Source organism: Phalangium opilio, unplaced genomic scaffold (genome assembly GCF_054372755.1).
Source record: "Phalangium opilio isolate 3A_F unplaced genomic scaffold, DU_Popi_V2 ptg000194l_1, whole genome shotgun sequence".
In the NCBI taxonomy this organism is placed as follows: Eukaryota; Metazoa; Arthropoda; class Arachnida; order Opiliones; family Phalangiidae; genus Phalangium; species Phalangium opilio.
Window position 1 is genome coordinate 659,202 of NW_028324212.1, and position 16,400 is coordinate 675,601.

The window sequence follows — 16,400 nt, forward strand, 5'->3', positions numbered from 1 at the left end:
ACTCGGGACCACTAACAACCTAAGCGAGTATCATACCCCTAGACCAACGGACCATGTAAGTAAGTAATACATTCTCAACTCATACGCCTACCCTGTAGTTAGTTTCATTAAAATAGTCACTAATTTACTTTTGCAAAAACTCGGGTTCGTGCGGGATTTTATCTCGGGACCACTCACACCCTAAGCGAGTATCATAGCCCTAGACCAACGAACCATGTGTGTAACTAAACATGCTCAACTCATAGACCTACCCTGTAGTTAGTTGCATTAAAATAGTCACTAATTTACTTTTGCAAAAATTCGGGTCCGTCCGGGATTTGAACCCGGGACCACTCGCATCCAAAGCGAGTTTCATACCCCTAGACCAACGGACCATGTTTATAATTAAACATGCTCAACTCATAGGCTACCCTGTAGTTAGTTGCATTAAAATAGTCACTAATTTACTTTTGCAAAAACTCGGGTTCGTGCGGGATTTGAACTCGGGACCACTCACACCCTAAGCGACTATCATACCCCAAGACCAACGGACCATGTGTGTAACCAAACATGCTCAACTCATAGGTCTACCCTGTAGTTAGCTGCGTATAAATAGTCACTAAATTACTTCTGCAAAAACTCGGGTTCGTCCGGGATTTGAACCTCGGACCACTCGCACCCTGAGCGAGTATCATACCCCTAAACCAACGGACCATGTGTGTAACCAAACATGCTCAACTCATAGGCCTACCCTGTGGTTAGTTGCATTAAAATAGTCACTAATTTACTTTTGCAAAAACTCGGGTCCGTCCGGGATTTGAACCCGGGACCACTCGCACCCAAAGCGAGTATCATACCCCTAGACCAACGGTACATGTTTATAACTAAACATGCTCAACTCATAGGCTACCCTGTAGTTAGTTGCATTAAAATTGTCACTAATAAACTTTTGCAAAAACTCGGGTCCGTCCGGGATTTGAACCCCGGACCACTCGCACCCTAAGCGAGTATCATACCCCTAGACCAACGTACCATGTGTGCAACTAAACATGCTCAACTCATAGGTCTACCCTGTAGTTGGTTGCGTTTAAATAGTCACTAAATTACTTCTGTAAAATCTCGGTTTCGTGCGGGATTTGAACTCGGGAGAATTCACACCCTAAGCGAGTATCATACCACTTGACCAAAGGACCATGTAAGTAAATAAAACATTCTCAACTCATAGGCCTACCCTGTGGTTAGTTGCTTTTAAATAGTCACTAAATTACTTCTGCAAAAACTCCGTTTCGTCCGGGATTTGAACCTCTGACCACTCGCACCCTGAGCGAGTATCATACCCCTAGACCAACGGACCATATGTGTAACTAAACATGCTCAACTCATAGGCCTACGCTGTAGTTAGTTGCATTAAAATAGTCACTAAATTACTTCTGCAAAAACTCGGGTTCGTCCGGGATTTGAACCCGGGACCACTCGCACCCTAAGTGAGTATCATACCCCTAGACCAACGGACCATGTGTGTAACTAAACATGCTCAACTCATAGGCCTACCCTGTGGTAAGTTGCTTTTAAATAGTCACTAAATTACTTCTGCAAAAACTCCGTTTCGTCCGGGACTTGAACCCGGGACCACTCGCACCCAAAGCGAGTATCATACCCCAAGACCAACGGACCATGTGTGTAACTAAACATGCTCAACTCATAGGCCTACCCTGTAGTTAGTTGCATTAAAATAGTCACTAATTTACTTTTGCAAAAACTCGGGTCCGTCCGGGATTTGAAAACGGGACCACTCGCACCCTAAGCGAGTATCATACCCCTAGACCAGCGGACCATGTGTGTAACTAAACATGCTCAACTCATAGGCCTACCCTGTAGTTAGTTGCATTAAAATAGTCACTAATTTACTTTTGCAAAAACTCGGGTCTGTTCGGGATTTGAACCCCGGACCACTCACACCCTAAGCGAGTATCATACCCCTTGACCAACGGACCATGTAAGTAACTAAAACATTCTCAACTCATAGGCCTACCCTGTAGTTAGTTGCATTAAAAAAGTCACTAATTTACTTTTGCAAAAACTCGGTTTCGTGCGGGCTTTGAACTCGGGACCACTCACTAATTTACTTTTGCAAAAACTGAGGTCCGTCCGGGATTTGAACCCCAGACCACTCGCACCCTAAGCGAGTATCATACCCCTAGACCAAAGGACCTTGTGTGTATCTAAACATGCTCAACTCATAGGCCTACCCTGTAGTTAGTTGCATTAAAATAGTCACTAATTTACTTTTGCAAAAACTCGGGTCTGTTCGGGATTTGAACCCCGGACCACTCGCACCCTAAGCGAGTATCATACCCCTAGACCAACGTACCATGTGTGTAAGTAAACATGCTCAACTCATAGGCCTACCCTGTAGTTAGTTGCATTAAAATAGTCACTAATTTACTTTGGCAAAAACTCGGGTCCGTCCGGGATTTGAACCCGGGACCACTCGCACCCTAAGCGAGTATCATACCCCTAGACCAACGGACCATGTGTGTAACTAAACATGCTCAACTCACAGGCCTACCCTGTAGTTAGTTTCATTAAAATAGTCACTAATTTAATTTTGCAAAAACTCGGGTTCGTGCGGGATTTGAACTCGGGACCACTATCACCCTAAGCGAGTATCATACCCCTTGACCAACGGACCATGTAAGTAAGGAAAACATTCTCAACTCATAGGCCTACCCTGTAGTTAGTTGCTTTTAAATAGTCACTAAATTACTTCGGCAAAAACTCGGGTCCGTCGGGATTTTATCTCGGGACCACTCACACCCTAAGCGAGTATCATAGCCCTAGACCAACGAACCATGTGTGTAACTAAACATGCTCAACTCATAGACCTACCCTGTAGTTAGATGCATTAAAATAGTCACTAATTTACTTTTGCAAAAATTCGGGTCCGTCCGGGATTTGAACCCGGGACCACTCGCATCCAAAGCGAGTTTCATACCCCTAGACCAACGGACCATGTTTATAATTAAACATGCTCAACTCATAGGCTACCCTGTAGTTAGTTGCATTAAAATAGTCACTAACTTACTTTTGCAAAAACTCGGGTCCGTCCGGGATTTGAACCCGGGACCACTCGCACCCAAAGCGAGTATCATACCCCTAGACCAACGGTACATGTTCATAAGTAAACATGCTCAACTCATAGGCTACCCTGTAGTTAGTTGCATTAAAATAGTCACTAATTTACTTTTGCAAAAACTCGGGTCCGTCCGGGATTTGAACCCCGGACCACTCGCACCCTAAGCGAGTATCATACCCCTAGACCAACGTACCATGTGTGCAACTAAACATGCTCAACTCATAGGTCTACCCTGTAGTTGGTTGCGTTTAAATAGTCACTAAATTACTTCTGTAAAATCTCGGTTTCGTGCGGGATTTGAACTCGGGAGAATTCACACCCTAAGCGAGTATCATACCCCTTGACCAAAGGACCATGTAAGTAAATAAAACATTCTCAACTCATAGGTCTACCCTGTGGTTAGTTGCTTTTAAATAGTCACTAAATTACTTCTGCAAAGACTCCGTTTCGTCCGGGATTTGAACCTCTGACCACTCGCACCCTGAGCGAGTATTATACCCCTAGACCAACGGACCATGTGTGTAACCAAACATGCTCAACTCATAGGCCTACGCTGTAGTTAGTTGCATTAAAATAGTCACTAAATTACTTCTGCAAAAACTCGGGTTCGTCCGGGATTTGAACCCGGGACCACTCGCACCCTAAGCGAGTATCATACCCCTAGACCACCGGACCATGTGTGTAACTAAACATGCTCAACTCATAGGCCTACCCTGTAGTTAGTTGCATTAAAATAGTCACTAATTTACTTTTGCAAAAACTGAGGTCCGTCCGGGATTTGAACCCCGGACCACTCGCACCCTAAGCGAGTATCATACCCCTAGACCAAAGGACCTTGTGTGTATCTAAACATGCTCAACTCATAGGCCTACCCTGTAGTTAGTTGCATTAAAATAGTCACTAATTTACTTTTGCAAAAACTCGGGTCTGTTCGGGATTTGAACCCCGGACCACTCGCACCCTAAGCGAGTATCATACCCCTAGACCAACGTACCATGTGTGTAACTAAACATGCTCAACTCATAGGCCTACCCTGTAGTTAGTTGCATTAAAATAGTCACTAATTTACTTTTGCAAAAACTCGGGTTCGTGCGGGATTTGAACTCGGGACCACTAACAACCTAAGCGAGTATCATACCCCTAGACCAACGGACCATGTAAGTAAGTAATACATTCTCAACTCATACGCCTACCCTGTAGTTAGTTTCATTAAAATAGTCACTAATTTACTTTTGCAAAAACTCGGGTTCGTGCGGGATTTTATCTCGGGACCACTCACACCCTAAGCGAGTATCATAGCCCTAGACCAACGAACCATGTGTGTAACTAAACATGCTCAACTCATAGACCTACCCTGTAGTTAGTTGCATTAAAATAGTCACTAATTTACTTTTGCAAAAATTCGGGTCCGTCCGGGATTTGAACCCGGGACCACTCGCATCCAAAGCGAGTTTCATACCCCTAGACCAACGGACCATGTTTATAATTAAACATGCTCAACTCATAGGCTACCCTGTAGTTAGTTGCATTAAAATAGTCACTAATTTACTTTTGCAAAAACTCGGGTTCGTGCGGGATTTGAACTCGGGACCACTCACACCCTAAGCGACTATCATACCCCAAGACCAACGGACCATGTGTGTAACCAAACATGCTCAACTCATAGGTCTACCCTGTAGTTAGCTGCGTATAAATAATCACTAAATTACTTCTGCAAAAACTCGGGTTCGTCCGGGATTTGAACCTCGGACCACTCGCACCCTGAGCGAGTATCATACCCCTAAACCAACGGACCATGTGTGTAACCAAACATGCTCAACTCATAGGCCTACCCTGTGGTTAGTTGCATTAAAATAGTCACTAATTTACTTTTGCAAAAACTCGGGTCCGTCCGGGATTTGAACCCGGGACCACTCGCACCCAAAGCGAGTATCATACCCCTAGACCAACGGTACATGTTTATAACTAAACATGCTCAACTCATAGGCTACCCTGTAGTTAGTTGCATTAAAATTGTCACTAATAAACTTTTGCAAAAACTCGGGTCCGTCCGGGATTTGAACCCCGGACCACTCGCACCCTAAGCGAGTATCATACCCCTAGACCAACGTACCATGTGTGCAACTAAACATGCTCAACTCATAGGTCTACCCTGTAGTTGGTTGCGTTTAAATAGTCACTAAATTACTTCTGTAAAATCTCGGTTTCGTGCGGGATTTGAACTCGGGAGAATTCACACCCTAAGCGAGTATCATACCACTTGACCAAAGGACCATGTAAGTAAATAAAACATTCTCAACTCATAGGCCTACCCTGTGGTTAGTTGCTTTTAAATAGTCACTAAATTACTTCTGCAAAAACTCCGTTTCGTCCGGGATTTGAACCTCTGACCACTCGCACCCTGAGCGAGTATCATACCCCTAGACCAACGGACCATATGTGTAACTAAACATGCTCAACTCATAGGCCTACGCTGTAGTTAGTTGCATTAAAATAGTCACTAAATTACTTCTGCAAAAACTCGGGTTCGTCCGGGATTTGAACCCGGGACCACTCGCACCCTAAGTGAGTATCATACCCCTAGACCAACGGACCATGTGTGTAACTAAACATGCTCAACTCATAGGCCTACCCTGTGGTAAGTTGCTTTTAAATAGTCACTAAATTACTTCTGCAAAAACTCCGTTTCGTCCGGGACTTGAACCCGGGACCACTCGCACCCAAAGCGAGTATCATACCCCAAGACCAACGGACCATGTGTGTAACTAAACATGCTCAACTCATAGGCCTACCCTGTAGTTAGTTGCATTAAAATAGTCACTAATTTACTTTTGCAAAAACTCGGGTCCGTCCGGGATTTGAAAACGGGACCACTCGCACCCTAAGCGAGTATCATACCCCTAGACCAGCGGACCATGTGTGTAACTAAACATGCTCAACTCATAGGCCTACCCTGTAGTTAGTTGCATTAAAATAGTCACTAATTTACTTTTGCAAAAACTCGGGTCTGTTCGGGATTTGAACCCCGGACCACTCACACCCTAAGCGAGTATCATACCCCTTGACCAACGGACCATGTAAGTAACTAAAACATTCTCAACTCATAGGCCTACCCTGTAGTTAGTTGCATTAAAAAAGTCACTAATTTACTTTTGCAAAAACTCGGTTTCGTGCGGGCTTTGAACTCGGGACCACTCACTAATTTACTTTTGCAAAAACTGAGGTCCGTCCGGGATTTGAACCCCGGACCACTCGCACCCTAAGCGAGTATCATACCCCTAGACCAAAGGACCTTGTGTGTATCTAAACATGCTCAACTCATAGGCCTACCCTGTAGTTAGTTGCATTAAAATAGTCACTAATTTACTTTTGCAAAAACTCGGGTCTGTTCGGGATTTGAACCCCGGACCACTCGCACCCTAAGCGAGTATCATACCCCTAGACCAACGTACCATGTGTGTAAGTAAACATGCTCAACTCATAGGCCTACCCTGTAGTTAGTTGCATTAAAATAGTCACTAATTTACTTTGGCAAAAACTCGGGTCCGTCCGGGATTTGAACCCCGGACCACTCGCACCCTAAGCGAGTATCATACCCCTAGACCAAAGGACCTTGTGTGTATCTAAACATGCTCAACTCATAGGCCTACCCTGTAGTTAGTTGCATTAAAATAGTCACTAATTTACTTTTGCAAAAACTCGGGTCTGTTCGGGATTTGAACCCCGGACCACTCGCACCCTAAGCGAGTATCATACCCCTAGACCAACGTACCATGTGTGTAACTAAACATGCTCAACTCACAGGCCTACCCTGTAGTTAGTTGCATTAAAATAGTCACTAATTTGATTTTGCAAAAACTCGGGTCCGTCCGGGATTTGAACTCGGGACCACTCACACCCTAAGCGAGTATCATACCCCTTGACCAACGGACCATGTAAGTAATTAAAACATTCTCAACTCATAGGCCTACCCTGTAGTTAGTTGCTTTTAAATAGTCACTAAATTACTTCGGAAAAAACTCGGGTCCGTCGGGATTTGAACCCGGGACCACTCGCACCCTAAGTGAGTATCATACCCCTAGACCAACGGACCATGTGTGTAACTAAACATGCTCAACTCATAGGCCTACCCTGTGGTAAGTTGCATTTAAATAGTCACTAAATTACTTCTGCAAAAACTCCGTTTCGTCCGGGACTTGAACCCGGGACCACTCGCACCCAAAGCGAGTATCATACCCCAAGACCAACGGACCATGTGTGTAACTAAACATGCTCAACTCATAGGCCTACCCTGTAGTTAGTTGCATTAAAATAGTCACTAATTTACTTTTGCAAAAACTCGGGTCTGTTCGGGATTTGAACCCCGGACCACTCACACCCTAAGCGAGTATCATACCCCTTGACCAACGGACCATGTAGGTAACTAAAACATTCTCAACTCATAGGCCTACCCTGTAGTTAGTTGCATTAAAAAAGTCACTAATTTACTTTTGCAAAAACTCGGTTTCGTGCGGGCTTTGAACTCGGGACCACTCACACCCTAAGCGAGTATCATACCCCGAGACCAACGGACCATGTGTGTAACTAAACATGCTCAACTCATAGGCCTACCCTGTAGTTAGTCGCATTAAAATAGTCACTAATTTACTTTTGCAAAAACTGAGGTCCGTCCGGGATTTGAACCCCGGACCACTCGCACCCTAAGCGAGTATCATACCCCTAGACCAAAGGACCTAGTGTGTATCTAAACATGCTCAACTCATAGGCCTACCCTGTAGTTAGTTGCATTAAAATAGTCACTAATTTACTTTTGCAAAAACTCGGGTCTGTTCGGGATTTGAACCCCGGACCACTCGCACCCTAAGCGAGTATCATACCCCTAGACCAACGTACCATGTGTGTAACTAACATGCTTAACTCATAGGCCTACCCTGTAGTTAGTTGCATTAAAATAGTCACTAATTTACTTTGGCAAAAACTCGGGTCCGTCCGGAATTTGAACCCGGGACCACTCGCACCCTAAGCGAGTATCATACCCCTAGACCAACGGACCATGTGTGTAACTAAACATGCTCAACTCACAGGCCTACCCTGTAGTTAGTTGCATTAAAATAGTCACTAATTTACTTTTGCAAAAACTCGGGTCCGTCCGGGATTTGAACTAGGGACCACTCACACCCTAAGCGAGTATCATACCCCTTGACCAACGGACCATGTAAGTAATTAAAACATTCTCAACTCATAGGCCTACCCTGTAGTTAGTTGCTTTTAAATAGTCACTAAATTACTTCGGAAAAAACTCGGGTCCGTCGGGATTTTATCTCGGGACCACTCACACCCTAAGCGAGTATCATAGCCCTAGACAAACGAACCATGTGTGTAACTAAACATGCTCAACTCATAGACCTACCCTGTAGTTAGTTGCATTTAAATAGTCACTTAATTACTTCTGCAAAAACTCGGGTTCATCCTGGATTTGAACCCGGGACCACTCGCAACCTGAGCGAGTATCATACCCCTAGACCAACGAACCATGAATCTTACTGAAACATGCTAAACTCGTAGTCCTACCTTGTTGTTAGTTGCATTTAAATAATCACTAAATTACTTCTGCAAAAACTCGGGTCCGTCCGGGATTTTAACCCTGGAGCACTCGCACCCAAAGCGAGTATCATACCCCTAGATCAACGGACCATATGTGTAACTAAACATGCTCAACTCATAGGTCTACCATGTAGTTAGTTGCGTTTAAATAGTCACTAAATTACTTCTGCAAAAACTCGGGTTCGTCCAGGATTTGAACCCGGGACCACTCGCACCCTAAGCGAGTATCATACCCCTAGTCCAACGGACCATGAATGTTGCTGAAACATGCTAAACTCGTAGGCCTACCTTGTTGTTAGTTGCATTTAAATAGTCACTAAATTACTTTTGCAAAAACTCGGGTCCGTCCGGGATTTGAACCCGGGACCACTCGCACCCTAAGCGAGTATCATACCCCTAGACCAACGGACCATGTTTATAATCAAACATGCTCAACTCATAGGCTACCCTGTAGTTAGTTGCATTAAAATAGTCACTAAATTACTTCTGCAAAAACTCGGGTCCGTCCGGGATTTGAACCTCGGACCACTCGCACCCTGAGCGAGTATCATACCCCTAAACCAACGGACCATGTGTGTAACCAAACATGCTCAACTCATAGGCCTACCCTGTGGTTAGTTGCATTAAAATAGTCACTAAATTACTACTGCAAAAACTCGGGTCCGTCCGGGATTTGAACCCGGGACCACTCGCACCCAAAGCGAGTATCATACCCCTAGACCAACGGACCATGTTTATAAGTAAACATGCTCAACTCATAGGCTACCCTGTAGTTAGTTGCATTAAAATAGTCACTAATTTACTTTTGCAAAAACTCGGGTCCGTCCGGGATTTGAACTCGGGACCACTCACACCCTAAGCGAGTATCATACCCCTTGACCAACGCACCATGTAAGTAATTAAAACATTCTCAACTCATAGGCCTACCCTGTAGTTAGTTGCTTTTAAATAGTCACTAAATTACTTCGGAAAAAACTCGGGTCCGTCGGGATTTGAACCCGGGACCACTCGCACCCTAAGTGAGTATCAAACCCCTTGACCAACGGACCATGTAAGTAAGTAAAACATTCTCAACTCATGGGCCTACCCTGTAGTTAGTTGCATTAGAATAGTCACTAATTTACTTTTGCAAAAACTCGGGTCCGTCCGGGATTTCAACCCCGGACCACTTGCACCCTATGAGAGTATCATACCCCTAGACCAACGGACCATGTGTGTACCTAAACATGCTCAACTCATAGGCCTACCCTGTAGTTAGTTTCATTAAAATAGTCACTAATTTACTTTTGCAAAAACTCGGGTTCGTGCGGGATTTGAACTCGGGACCACTATCACCCTAAGCGAGTATCATACCCCTTGACCAACGGACCATGTAAGTAAGGAAAACATTCTCAACTCATAGGCCTACCCTGTAGTTAGTTGCTTTTAAATAGTCACTAAATTACTTCGGCAAAAACTCGGGTCCGTCGGGATTTTATCTCGGGACCACTCACACCCTAAGCGAGTATCATAGCCCTAGACCAACGAACCATGTGTGTAACTAAACATGCTCAACTCATAGACCTACCCTGTAGTTAGTTGCATTAAAATAGTCACTAATTTACTTTTGCAAAAATTCGGGTCCGTCCGGGATTTGAACCCGGGACCACTCGCACCCTAAGCGAGTATCATACCCCTAGACCAACGTACCATGTGTGTAACTAAACATGCTTAACTCATAGGCCTACCCTGTAGTTAGTTGCATTAAAATAGTCACTAATTTACTTTGGCAAAAACTCGGGTCCGTCCGGAATTTGAACTCGGGACCACTCACACCCTAAGCGACTATCATACCCCAAGACCAACGGACCATGTGTGTAATCAAACATGCTCAACTCATAGGTCTACCCTGTAGTTAGCTGCGTTTAAATAGTCACTAAATTACTTCTGCAAAAACTCGGGTTCGTCCGGGATTTGAACCTCGGACCACTCGCACCCTGAGCGAGTATCATACCCCTAAACCAACGGACCATGTGTGTAACCAAACATGCTCAACTCATAGGCCTACCCTGTGGTTAGTTGCATTAAAATAGTCACTTATTTGCTTTTGCAAAAACTCGGGTCCGTCCGGGATTTGAACCCGGGACCACTCGCACCCAAAGCGAGTATCATACCCCTAGACCAACGGTACATGTTCATAAGTAAACATGCTCAACTCATAGGCTACCCTGTAGTTAGTTGCATTAAAATAGTCACTAATTTACTTTTGCAAAAACTCGGGTCCGTCCGGGATTTGAACCCCGGACCACTCGCACCCTAAGCGAGTATCATACCCCTAGACCAACGTACCATGAGTGCAACTAAACATGCTCAACTCATAGGTCTACCCTGTAGTTGGTTGCGTTTAAATAGTCACTAAATTACTTCTGTAAAATCTCGGTTTCGTGCGGGATTTGAACTCGGGAGAATTCACACCCTAAGCGAGTATCATACCCCTTGACCAAAGGACCATGTAAGTAAATAAAACATTCTCAACTCATAGGCCTACCCTGTGGTTAGTTGCTTTTAAATAGTCACTAAATTACTTCTGCAAAAACTCCGTTTCGTCCGGGATTTGAACCTCTGACCACTCGCACCCTGAGCGAGTATCATACCCCTAGACCAACGGACCATGTGTGTAACTAAACATGCTCAACTCATAGGCCTACGCTGTAGTTAGTTGCATTAAAATAGTCACTAAATTACTTCTGCAAAAACTCGGGTTCGTCCGGGATTTGAACCCGGGACCACTCGCACCCTAAGCGAGTATCATACCCCTAGACCACCGGACCATGTGTGTAACTAAACATGCTCAACTCATAGGCCTACCCTGTAGTTAGTTGCATTAAAATAGTCACTAATTTACTTTTGCAAAAACTGAGGTCCGTCCGGGATTTGAACCCCGGACCACTCGCACCCTAAGCGAGTATCATACCCCTAGACCAAAGGACCTTGTGTGTATCTAAACATGCTCAACTCATAGGCCTACCCTGTAGTTAGTTGCATTAAAATAGTCACTAATTTACTTTTGCAAAAACTCGGGTCTGTTCGGGATTTGAACCCCGGACCACTCGCACCCTAAGCGAGTATCATACCCCTAGACCAACGTACCATGTGTGTAACTAAACATGCTCAACTCACAGGCCTACCCTGTAGTTAGTTGCATTAAAATAGTCACTAATTTGATTTTGCAAAAACTCGGGTCCGTCCGGGATTTGAACTCGGGACCACTCACACCCTAAGCGAGTATCATACCCCTTGACCAACGGACCATGTAAGTAATTAAAACATTCTCAACTCATAGGCCTACCCTGTAGTTAGTTGCTTTTAAATAGTCACTAAATTACTTCGGAAAAAACTCGGGTCCGTCGGGATTTGAACCCGGGACCACTCGCACCCTAAGTGAGTATCATACCCCTAGACCAACGGACCATGTGTGTAACTAAACATGCTCAACTCATAGGCCTACCCTGTGGTAAGTTGCATTTAAATAGTCACTAAATTACTTCTGCAAAAACTCCGTTTCGTCCGGGACTTGAACCCGGGACCACTCGCACCCAAAGCGAGTATCATACCCCAAGACCAACGGACCATGTGTGTAACTAAACATGCTCAACTCATAGGCCTACCCTGTAGTTAGTTGCATTAAAATAGTCACTAAATTACTTTTGCAAAAACTCGGGTCTGTTCGGGATTTGAACCCCGGACCACTCATACCCTAAGCGAGTATCATACCCCTTGACCAACGGACCATGTAGGTAACTAAAACATTCTCAACTCATAGGCCTACCCTGTAGTTAGTTGCATTAAAAAAGTCACTAATTTACTTTTGCAAAAACTCGGTTTCGTGCGGGCTTTGAACTCGGGACCACTCACACCCTAAGCGAGTATCATACCCCGAGACCAACGGACCATGTGTGTAACTAAACATGCTCAACTCATAGGCCTACCCTGTAGTTAGTCGCATTAAAATAGTCACTAATTTACTTTTGCAAAAACTGAGGTCCGTCCGGGATTTGAACCCCGGACCACTCGCACCCTAAGCGAGTATCATACCCCTAGACCAAAGGACCTTGTGTGTATCTAAACATGCTCAACTCATAGGCCTACCCTGTAGTTAGTTGCATTAAAATAGTCACTAATTTGATTTTGCAAAAACTCGGGTCCGTCCGGGATTTGAACTCGGGACCACTCACACCCTAAGCGAGTATCATACCCCTTGACCAACGGACCATGTAAGTAATTAAAACATTCTCAACTCATAGGCCTACGCTGTAGTTAGTTGCTTTTAAATAGTCACTAAATTACTTCGGAAAAAACTCGGGTCCGTCGGGATTTGAACCCGGGACCACTCGCACCCTAAGTGAGTATCATACCCCTAGACCAACGGACCATGTGTGTAACTAAACATGCTCAACTCATAGGCCTACCCTGTGGTAAGTTGCATTTAAATAGTCACTAAATTACTTCTGCAAAAACTCCGTTTCGTCCGGGACTTGAACCCGGGACCACTCGCACCCAAAGCGAGTATCATACCCCAAGACCAACGGACCATGTGTGTAACTAAACATGCTCAACTCATAGGCCTACCCTGTAGTTAGTTGCATTAAAATAGTCACTAATTTACTTTTGCAAAAACTCGGGTCTGTTCGGGATTTGAACCCCGGACCACTCACACCCTAAGCGAGTATCATACCCCTTGACCAACGGACCATGTAGGTAACTAAAACATTCTCAACTCATAGGCCTACCCTGTAGTTAGTTGCATTAAAAAAGTCACTAATTTACTTTTGCAAAAACTCGGTTTCGTGCGGGCTTTGAACTCGGGACCACTCACACCCTAAGCGAGTATCATACCCCGAGACCAACGGACCATGTGTGTAACTAAACATGCTCAACTCATAGGCCTACCCTGTAGTTAGTCGCATTAAAATAGTCACTAATTTACTTTTGCAAAAACTGAGGTCCGTCCGGGATTTGAACCCCGGACCACTCGCACCCTAAGCGAGTATCATACCCCTAGACCAAAGGACCTTGTGTGTATCTAAACATGCTCAACTCATAGGCCTACCCTGTAGTTAGTTGCATTAAAATAGTCACTAATTTACTTTTGCAAAAACTCGGGTCTGTTCGGGATTTGAACCCCGGACCACTCGCACCCTAAGCGAGTATCATACCCCTAGACCAACGTACCATGTGTGTAACTAAACATGCTTAACTCATAGGCCTACCCTGTAGTTAGTTGCATTAAAATAGTCACTAATTTACTTTGGCAAAAACTCGGGTCCGTCCGGAATTTGAACCCGGGACCACTCGCACCCTAAGCGAGTATCATACCCCTAGACCAACGGACCATGTGTGTAACTAAACATGCTCAACTCACAGGCCTACCCTGTAGTTAGTTGCATTAAAATAGTCACTAATTTACTTTTGCAAAAACTCGGGTCCGTCCGGGATTTGAACTCGGGACCACTCACACCCTAAGCGAGTATCATACCCCTTGACCAACGGACCATGTAAGTAATTAAAACATTCTCAACTCATAGGCCTACCCTGTAGTTAGTTGCTTTTAAATAGTCACTAAATTACTTCGGAAAAAACTCGGGTCCGTCGGGATTTTATCTCGGGACCACTCGCACCCTGAGCGAGTATCATACCCCTAGACCAACGGACCATGTGTGTAACTAAACATGCTCAACTCATAGGCCTACGCTGTAGTTAGTTGCATTAAAATAGTCACTAAATTACTTCTGCAAAAACTCGGGTTCGTCCGGGATTTGAACCCTGGACCACTCGCACCCTAAGCGAGTATCATACCCCTAGACCACCGGACCATGTGTGTAACTAAACATGCTCAACTCATAGGCCTACCCTGTAGTTAGTTGCATTAAAATAGTCACTAATTTACTTTTGCAAAAACTGAGGTCCGTCCGGGATTTGAACCCCGGACCACTCGCACCCTAAGCGAGTATCATACCCCTAGACCAAAGGACCTTGTGTGTATCTAAACATGCTCAACTCATAGGCCTACCCTGTAGTTAGTTGCATTAAAATAGTCACTAATTTACTTTTGCAAAAACTCGGGTCTGTTCGGGATTTGAACCCCGGACCACTCGCACCCTAAGCGAGTATCATACCCCTAGACCAACGTACCATGTGTGTAACTAAACATGCTTAACTCATAGGCCTACCCTGTAGTTAGTTGCATTAAAATAGTCACTAATTTACTTTGGCAAAAACTCGGGTCCGTCCGGAATTTGAACCCGGGACCACTCGCACCCTAAGCGAGTATCATACCCCTAGACCAACGGACCATGTGTGTAACTAAACATGCTCAACTCACAGGCCTACCCTGTAGTTAGTTGCATTAAAATAGTCACTAATTTACTTTTGCAAAAACTCGGGTCCGTCCGGGATTTGAACTCGGGACCACTCACACCCTAAGCGAGTATCATACCCCTTGACCAACGGACCATGTAAGTAATTAAAACATTCTCAACTCATAGGCCTACCCTGTAGTTAGTTGCTTTTAAATAGTCACTAAATTACTTCGGAAAAAACTCGGGTCCGTCGGGATTTTATCTCGGGACCACTCGCACCCTGAGCGAGTATCATACCCCTAGACCAACGGACCATGTGTGTAACTAAACATGCTCAACTCATAGGCCTACGCTGTAGTTAGTTGCATTAAAATAGTCACTAAATTACTTCTGCAAAAACTCGGGTTCGTCCGGGATTTGAACCCTGGACCACTCGCACCCTAAGCGAGTATCATACCCCTAGACCACCGGACCATGTGTGTAACTAAACATGCTCAACTCATAGGCCTACCCTGTAGTTAGTTGCATTAAAATAGTCACTAATTTACTTTTGCAAAAACTGAGGTCCGTCCGGGATTTGAACCCCGGACCACTCCCACCCTAAGCGAGTATCATACCCCTAGACCAAAGGACCTTGTGTGTATCTAAACATGCTCAACTCATAGGCCTACCCTGTAGTTAGTTGCATTAAAATAGTCACTAATTTACTTTTGCAAAAACTCGGGTCTGTTCGGGATTTGAACCCCGGACCACTCGCACCCTAAGCGAGTATCATACCCCTAGACCAACGTACCATGTGTGTAACTAAACATGCTTAACTCATAGGCCTACCCTGTAGTTAGTTGCATTAAAATAGTCACTAATTTACTTTGGCAAAAACTCGGGTCCGTCCGGAATTTGAACCCGGGACCACTCGCACCCTAAGCGAGTATCATACCCCTAGACCAACGGACCATGTGTGTAACTAAACATGCTCAACTCACAGGCCTACCCTGTAGTTAGTTGCATTAAAATAGTCACTAATTTACTTTTGCAAAAACTCGGGTCCGTCCGGGATTTGAACTCGGGACCACTCACACCCTAAGCGAGTATCATACCCCTTGACCAACGGACCATGTAAGTAATTAAAACATTCTCAACTCATAGGCCTACCCTGTAGTTAGTTGCTTTTAAATAGTCACTAAATTACTTCGGAAAAAACTCGGGTCCGTCGGGATTTTATCTCGGGACCACTCACACCCTAAGCGAGTATCATAGCCCTAGACCAACGAACCATGAATCTTACTGAAACATGCTAAACTCGTAGTCCTACCTTGTTGTTAGTTGCATTTAAATAGTCACTA

General features: G+C 44.6%; 15 non-coding genes across 15 annotated transcripts; all 15 read right to left on the minus strand.

Annotated features, from left to right (window-relative positions):
• Positions 1–302: 302 nt before the first annotated feature.
• Positions 303–374, minus strand: TRNAP-UGG (transfer RNA proline (anticodon UGG)). Its single transcript has one exon. It is a non-coding gene; the product is annotated as a tRNA-Pro (tRNA).
• Positions 375–1,421: 1,047 nt separating this feature from the next.
• TRNAP-AGG (transfer RNA proline (anticodon AGG)) lies at positions 1,422–1,493 on the minus strand. The gene has a single exon. It is a non-coding gene; the product is annotated as a tRNA-Pro (tRNA).
• Positions 1,494–2,439: 946 nt separating this feature from the next.
• On the minus strand, positions 2,440–2,511 carry TRNAP-AGG (transfer RNA proline (anticodon AGG)). Its single transcript has one exon. It is a non-coding gene; the product is annotated as a tRNA-Pro (tRNA).
• A 408-nt stretch (positions 2,512–2,919) lies between these two features.
• Positions 2,920–2,991, minus strand: TRNAP-UGG (transfer RNA proline (anticodon UGG)). The gene has a single exon. It is a non-coding gene; the product is annotated as a tRNA-Pro (tRNA).
• Positions 2,992–3,718: 727 nt separating this feature from the next.
• On the minus strand, positions 3,719–3,790 carry TRNAP-AGG (transfer RNA proline (anticodon AGG)). Its single transcript has one exon. It is a non-coding gene; the product is annotated as a tRNA-Pro (tRNA).
• A 729-nt stretch (positions 3,791–4,519) lies between these two features.
• TRNAP-UGG (transfer RNA proline (anticodon UGG)) lies at positions 4,520–4,591 on the minus strand. Its single transcript has one exon. It is a non-coding gene; the product is annotated as a tRNA-Pro (tRNA).
• Positions 4,592–5,638: 1,047 nt separating this feature from the next.
• Positions 5,639–5,710, minus strand: TRNAP-AGG (transfer RNA proline (anticodon AGG)). The gene has a single exon. It is a non-coding gene; the product is annotated as a tRNA-Pro (tRNA).
• Positions 5,711–8,096: 2,386 nt separating this feature from the next.
• Positions 8,097–8,168, minus strand: TRNAP-AGG (transfer RNA proline (anticodon AGG)). Its single transcript has one exon. It is a non-coding gene; the product is annotated as a tRNA-Pro (tRNA).
• Positions 8,169–9,058: 890 nt separating this feature from the next.
• Positions 9,059–9,130, minus strand: TRNAP-AGG (transfer RNA proline (anticodon AGG)). Its single transcript has one exon. It is a non-coding gene; the product is annotated as a tRNA-Pro (tRNA).
• A 247-nt stretch (positions 9,131–9,377) lies between these two features.
• TRNAP-UGG (transfer RNA proline (anticodon UGG)) lies at positions 9,378–9,449 on the minus strand. The gene has a single exon. It is a non-coding gene; the product is annotated as a tRNA-Pro (tRNA).
• An 888-nt stretch (positions 9,450–10,337) lies between these two features.
• TRNAP-AGG (transfer RNA proline (anticodon AGG)) lies at positions 10,338–10,409 on the minus strand. Its single transcript has one exon. It is a non-coding gene; the product is annotated as a tRNA-Pro (tRNA).
• A 1,048-nt stretch (positions 10,410–11,457) lies between these two features.
• Positions 11,458–11,529, minus strand: TRNAP-AGG (transfer RNA proline (anticodon AGG)). Its single transcript has one exon. It is a non-coding gene; the product is annotated as a tRNA-Pro (tRNA).
• Positions 11,530–14,019: 2,490 nt separating this feature from the next.
• On the minus strand, positions 14,020–14,091 carry TRNAP-AGG (transfer RNA proline (anticodon AGG)). The gene has a single exon. It is a non-coding gene; the product is annotated as a tRNA-Pro (tRNA).
• Positions 14,092–14,979: 888 nt separating this feature from the next.
• Positions 14,980–15,051, minus strand: TRNAP-AGG (transfer RNA proline (anticodon AGG)). The gene has a single exon. It is a non-coding gene; the product is annotated as a tRNA-Pro (tRNA).
• An 888-nt stretch (positions 15,052–15,939) lies between these two features.
• On the minus strand, positions 15,940–16,011 carry TRNAP-AGG (transfer RNA proline (anticodon AGG)). The gene has a single exon. It is a non-coding gene; the product is annotated as a tRNA-Pro (tRNA).
• Between the last annotated feature and the right edge of the window lie 389 nt (positions 16,012–16,400).